This window comes from Vicugna pacos, chromosome 27 (genome assembly GCF_048564905.1).
Source record: "Vicugna pacos chromosome 27, VicPac4, whole genome shotgun sequence".
Taxonomy (NCBI): domain Eukaryota; kingdom Metazoa; phylum Chordata; class Mammalia; order Artiodactyla; family Camelidae; genus Vicugna; species Vicugna pacos.
Genome location: NC_133013.1, coordinates 15,446,626 through 15,453,354, shown reverse-complemented (window position 1 = coordinate 15,453,354; position 6,729 = coordinate 15,446,626). Strand labels below are relative to the sequence as shown.

General features: G+C 49.1%; 1 long non-coding RNA gene across 2 annotated transcripts; it reads right to left on the bottom strand.

The window, feature by feature from the left end:
- Window positions 1-301: 301 nt before the first annotated feature.
- LOC140689709 (uncharacterized) lies at window positions 302-6,365 on the bottom strand. Of its 2 annotated transcripts, none has more exons than XR_012064764.1 (5): window positions 6,316-6,365; window positions 5,988-6,185; window positions 2,942-3,030; window positions 2,205-2,265; window positions 302-661 (listed from the first exon to the last, which is right to left on the bottom strand). It is a non-coding gene; the product is annotated as an uncharacterized lncRNA (long non-coding RNA). The 2 variants fall into 2 exon arrangements; XR_012064765.1 differs by having other exon boundaries at window positions 6,267-6,357.
- Window positions 6,366-6,729: the final 364 nt, after the last annotated feature.

Genomic DNA, 6,729 nt, shown 5'->3' with positions numbered 1-6,729 from the left:
ACTCTGATAGGTAGCTGTAGGGGGCGGTGGGGTGGCAAGGGGGCTGTTGAGAGCAGAGGGTAGGGTATTCCAGGCAGGAGGACTGGTGGAGCAGCATCCTGGAAGTGGGCACAAAGGAGCTCGCACGGGGAGCGTGGAGACTGCTGGAGCTGTCCCCCCCAGGAGGTCACAGCAAGGTTACCTTCGGGGTGAGTGCTCCCAGGTCGCACACCCAGACCAGTCAGGCAGGGCAGCCTAATGACTCAGCACAGGCTTAGGGCTTGTTACGTTATGGACTGAATTGTTCCCCCAAATTCTAATCCCCAGTACCTTAGAATGTGACTATATTTGGAGACGAGGACTTTAAAGAGATAATAAGATTACACGAGGTCATAAGGGTGGGACCCTAGTTCAATCCCTAATCCTCCAAGGAGTTCTCAAACCCTGAGCAGAGCTAACTGTGAGATCGTGAGTCTCGCGAGCTCCTTGGAAGCTGGGCGTGCAGGGCAAGTGTACCAATTCCAGCGCCATCCAACCTGCTGCTGACCAAGATGGTGATGACGGTGACACAGAAACTCTTAATCCCCCGACCTCCCGCAGGGAATGGCTGGTTCCTCTGAACCGTTTTTCTTTTTCATTCTGCCGGTCCTGTTGTGAGGGCTTCTTGTCATAACCATCTCTCCTGTTTTGGGGAGGAAATGAGGTGTGAATTACGAAAGAATACGGCTTTCCTGTGCAGACCTCCTTTATTCAGCCACTCATAGGAGAGGGAGAGGGAGGCAGAACAAGAGAACGTTTGCTGAAGACATGACCTGGGCACTCAGTAAATGTTAGGCTGGGCTGTTCACATATCGGTCCTGGCTGGGCTTCTGTCCCACCACCTGCTCTGCCAAACTACATACGTTTTCTGAGCTTTGGTTTCCTTGTCTGTCTCTAAGGCAGCGGATCCCACACCAGGTTTTGCCCATATTAATGAAACGATAATGCCTTGGCCAGAACCTGGAACACGGTAGAAGCCCCGCATGCATTAGTCCCTTTCTGAACCCTGAATACTTGGTGGACCGTCAGCAGAGGGCACTGCCCGGTCTGGGGTGATTTCTGGCTGCCTCCATCTAGTGGGTACAGAGCTGAGGACTCTGAAGCGTGGTCAGATTACCCGGCCTGCGGGCACCGTGCGGGGGACGGGAACACATCCCTCTGAAGGCACAATTAACCATCATTTGCATGACTTATAGAGAGCAGATGCTCATTTCCATAAAGAAACGTTCCCATATGGCTTTGGCCCCGTTGCAAGTTCCATCAAGGGCTGGTCTTGAATTTGACAATGAAAGGTGTCCCTTGGCCACACCAGAAAAGAACTGAGTTTCATTTGGCCTGAAGGTTCTTTGTTGCTCCTCAGACATGAGGGAAGCCAGCCTTCTTGGGCTCCGAGTCCCCACCAGCAACCCCTGCACGTCCCACTAGGGGGAAAGGATGGGGTCAGCAGGGGCTCAGTTCTGTACACAGATCTCCACCTGGAGGAATCCCAGGATCCCACCCCACCTGCTCCCCACCCCAGGGTTGGCTGTAAAAGGGAGAATTGGATCCCCAGATCATGAGACCTCTTTGAATTAAACATGCAGAAGAGCCCCTCCCTCTGTGAGCTGCCCAGGTCCTCCCTTCCTCCATCACCCTCAGGCCCAGTGCTCAGAGTACTGACCAGCCTTCCCCTCTCGGTTGGCCCAACCCTTGCTCCTCCGGGCCTCTGATTCACTCTTCCTTTTTCCAGTCCATCCTTGCCTCATTCTTTGAATCGAATGCACAGCCAGGCCAGCTTCCTCCGGGCTGCAGCTGCCCCTCCCCCTCCCAGTACTGCCATCACATGGCAGGTAACTGCGACCAAGACTTTGCCCACGTCCCAGCAGTCCCTAGTGCTTTTCCGCTTTCCAAGAACTACTCCCCCACCTGTCTGCCATCCCAGCCAACTCTGCTTCTCTGTTGAGAGCTCAGCCTTGGCCGTGACATGTTTTCCCAGAAGTGGCCATCAGAGGGCACCATCTACAGCCCATCCCATGACCCTCTGTCCTCCCAGTGCAAGGCATCCGGCTACCTCTCCTGTGCCCGGGTCCCTGGGACCCCCCAGCCTGCCCTCCCAAGTAGCGGTCTTGACCTTCATCTCCTATCACATGAGTGTCTCCTGTGTCCCGTTCCCTCAGGGATCTTGCACAGGCTCTGAATCCACTCACCTGCAGTATGAACTGGGTACACACCTCATCCTGTCTGAAGCCCCAGCTCCTTACGTGTAAACTGGTGGGGAGAGGGGGCAACATCCGAATCATTGGCTGTTAGTGATTCCATGAGACAGATAAGAAAGCCTCTTTCCCCTTTTCTGAGTGTCAGGAAGTCTCTAGGATGGGATATAAGGCCTGGGACAGTTTTCGCAGCCCTGACCTGTACCCCACCCCAGAGTGATTCCCACACCCCAGTCCAGAGGGCCCTGCCCCAGCCCTGCAGATCACTGGAAAACTGAGCTGAGACCCACTCTGTAAGGACTGGGTCCCAAAGAGAATCACTTCCTGCTGCCGGAGGTCAGTGGCTGTCCACAAGTTGACCTGACAAGACCTGGGGTACCATCTTGGGGGGCTCATTTAGAGCCTGGGGCAGCTGGATGGAGACTGACCATAAAAAGAAGATAGGTTTGGAATGGGCAGAAGACCTAAACAAACATTTCTCCAGTGAAGACATACAAATGGCCAATAGGCACATGAAAAAATGCTCAATATCACTAGTTATCAGAGAAATGCAAATCAAAACTACAGCCAGGTATCACTTCACACCAGTCAGAATGGCCATTATTAAAAAATCCACAAACAAATGCTGGAGAGGGTGTGAAGAAAAGGGAACCCTCCAGCACTGTTGGTGGAAATGCAGCTATTTAGAAAACAGAATGGAGATTCCTTAAAAAAACTAAAAGTAGACTTACCCCATGATCCAGCAATCCCACTCCTGGGCATGTATCCAGAGGGAACTGTAACTTGAGAAGATACATGCACCTCACTGTCCACAGCAGCACTGTTTATAATAGCCAAGAGATGGAAGCAAGCTAAATGTCCATCGACAGATGACTGGATAAAGAAGTTGTGGTATATTTACACAATGGAATACTACTCAGTCATAAAAAGAATAAAATAATGCCATCTGCAGCAACATGGATGGACCTGGAGATCATCATTCTGAGTGAAGTAAACCAGAAAGAGAAAGAAAAATACCACATGATATCACTTATATGTGGAATCTAAAAAAAAGACAAATGAATTTATCTACCAGAGACAGATTCACAGAGACAGAAAACAAACTTATGGTTAACGGGGGAAAGGAGGTAGGTATAAATTGGGCATTTGGGATTTATAGACACTAATTCCTACATATAAAATAGATAAACAACAAGGTCCTACTGTACAGCACAGGCAACTATATTCAATACCTTGTAATGGCCTATAATGAAAAAAGAATATATATTTATGTATGAATGAATCACTGTGCTGTATACCCAAAATTAACACAACATTGTGAACCAACTATACTGAAATAAATCTTTTAAAACAGAGCAGATAGATTTGGTAGATTTTAACAGTTGTTGATCATGATTTTGTAGGGTCAAACAACTGCCCTGATTGGAAGCACCCCCTCACGCCCTTTCCCCAGCTGAGGAAGTAGTGTGAATGGGACTCTCAGCTGTGGGGCCGACGCTGGGGTCTCTGGCCAAGACCGTCGGCTGCTGAGTCCTTCAGGGGCATCACCCAGGAGCCTGGCCCCCCGACTCACAGCTGTCAAGTGTGTTCCTCCACAGGTCTCCTAAAACCACCTTTCAAAGAGCCATTCCCAAAGTTCTGCAGCCCCCAGGAAAGCTGGCTGAGCTGGTTTTTACCCTTTGTGCTACTGACGTCAGAGGCACAGATCAGAACGTTGGTGGGATGCTCCATTCTGGCGCTTCTGCCAAACACTGCCTACAGCACATGGATGGGTGTTTCGGCGTGATCTAAAAAGTCTGGTGGAAAGAGCCTTACAGCCATTTGGGATTTGGGGAACATAAGCTCGCTAGGTGTAATGTGCTGCTGGTTGCCCACTCACCGTGCATTTCTCACCCACAGTCCCTTCCTCTTTTGATTCTGAACATGCTTCTGCCCTCCTTCACTCAGTCTTAAGCTTCGAGGGGCGTTCATCTCAGCCCCAGCCCAAGGGGGAAATCCTGATAGATCCAAGTCAGTCATGGATTCCTAGATCCTTGGTTGGTGATTGATGTAGGCATGGGCGTGTGGCATATTTTGGGCCAGTAAGGGGAAGACTTGAGGGGAAGACTTGAGGGGAAGTCTGCTGGGGGACTCCTGGGACAGTCTTCCGTGCCCTAAAGAGGCACCTAAAGAAGAGATGGCCCTGCCTCCCTCAGAAACTTGTGTCTGAATATGATGCCTGGACCTGCTCCAGCCACTCCTGTGACCACCCAGGGGCTCAAGCCTAGGAACGATTTCAAGAGAAATGCAGACCCAAGAGACTCACAGAGAAGCAGGACTGGAGCCTGGTGTCTGCCTGAGCTTGTCCCGCTCATGACCCTCCTGTTAAGCTGGCTGAGTTGAGGTTGGCCATCTGGGCACCGTGTGATACACTGTATGTGCTTGGTCAAGTTGATTAATATGGCTCCCACCCCCTACTGGGCCCACAGACAAAAATCTTACTATTTTATTTATAGCGGCAGCTAATAGAATTGTAACAGTGGGGTTCTATATTGTTTTATGCATATTAAACATTCTTTTGGTTGCATTTAACAGTCACCCAGCTTGAACAAGTCAAACACACATGAGAATTTATTGTAAGAATACAGGCCTGTCTCACAACATCCAAAGCTTGGAATGTGGTTTTGGTCTGGAGAACACATTGGAACACATTGGAATCTCAGCTGGAATCATTAAGGTTCTAGATGCCAGCAGGCCGCCCTCTTTGTACTGGGTTGAGTAGTGTCCCCCAAATGTCGTGTCTGTCTGGAACCTCAGAGTGTGACCTTATTTGGAAATAGGATCTTTGAGATGTGGCTAGTTAAAATCAAGACGAGGTCACACTGGATTAGGGTGAAACTTAATCCAATGACTGGTGTCCGTATAAGAAGACATGCAGAAAGACAAGGAACAGAGAGGCGTTGTGAAGACACAGGGGAGAAGCCACGTGAAAACAGAGAGTAAAATTTTGGAGCGATGTGTCTACGAGCCAAGGAACACCATGGCTTGCCAACAGAAGCTGGAAGAGAGACAAGGAAGGATCCTCTCTTAGAGACTTCTGATGAAGTGTGACGCTGCCAACATCCTGCTTTTGAACTTCTAACCTCCAGAACTGTGAGCAAATAAATTTCAGTTGTTTTAAGCCGCCCGGTCTGTAGTGATTTGTTACAGCAGCCCTTGGAAATGAATGTAGTCTCTACTCCTCTTGCTTTCCCTCCAGCTACAGGCCACCCCCTCCACCCCTTTACCCACCTAGCTGTCTGTAGCTTGCAGATTTGACACTTGTCAATCAAGCTTCAGAAAAGAGAGGCAGCCCTCTCTGCCTCCCAAATGGAATTCTCTGGGAAAGAACTGAAACTGGCCCAGTGAGTTAACTGAGTGATAAATGTGGACCAGTCAACTCTGGCCACAGGGAAAGCAACGTTGCACCAGGATGGCAGTTCCCAAAGCAGCCATGTGGATGGGACGGGGGGATAAAGGGGAATTCCTAGAGTAACAAGTGGCAGATACCCTTAAATGGTTATTCCATAAATACTAGCTTCTCTGGGCCGTGTTCATCTGTTTTGAACTGTTCATGCACCTCTGTCAGTAAACAATGGGGTACAGAAGGACAGAGAACACTGAATCTTAAAAAGCCAGAAATCTAAGCTGACCAATGAAAGACTTTGGCAACATGCAACGTCAAAGGAGGATGAACCCTAGTGTTCCTAGAAGGATTAATGGCACAAATTATAAAGTAAATAATATGATGGTCCTTACCCCATGCTGTCTGCCTGGAATGGTGAATTGATGGCATTCAGCCCCGTGGAAAAAAGATCTCAAGGAGGAGCCAAATAAAACTGTGCTTGTGTCTGTGTCTCTGCAGAGAGCTCTCTTCTCAGATGAAGTGGGGAAACTGAGGCAGCTTATCGGGGGCTGGGTTCAGCAGCAGGTCACCTTTGTCCAGTTTCATTGCTCCTGGCAAAGATAAAAATCACATAATAAAAACTGAGTAGATATAAACACCCCCAAATGTGCCCAAGTTTGTGTCAGAAATACTCAGCAACATCTGAATAGAAATGGCCAAAGCGAGTGTCAAGAGGCTGACATGAATATTTCTACAAGGACAACTGCGATGGATGTGCAGGGAGATGAGAAACGTAGCTCTGCCCAAGAGCTGTGACCCCTTGAATGGTTACCACGGTAACAAAATGAAAACAGGAAGTGCCATGTTATTTTTCCTTTTATTCCCCACTTCTACAGCTGATACAGCGCAACGCGACTCAGGGCATCCTGATTTGGTTCTGGGTGGTCTTCCTCTGTTGACCTCGTCATGGATATACACTGCTACCTCCCCTCAGAATCCTAGAAGAAAGAGAATGGATAAAGCATTGAGGAACTTTGGGAACCACAAGGATTTCAGACAGCCTCCAAAGGTTAGTAATTGGACATCCATTGATAAGCTTGGGCAAGGTCGAGTATTGCAAATATCTGCGCCCTTCCAGCGAAGCCAAGAGGGTAC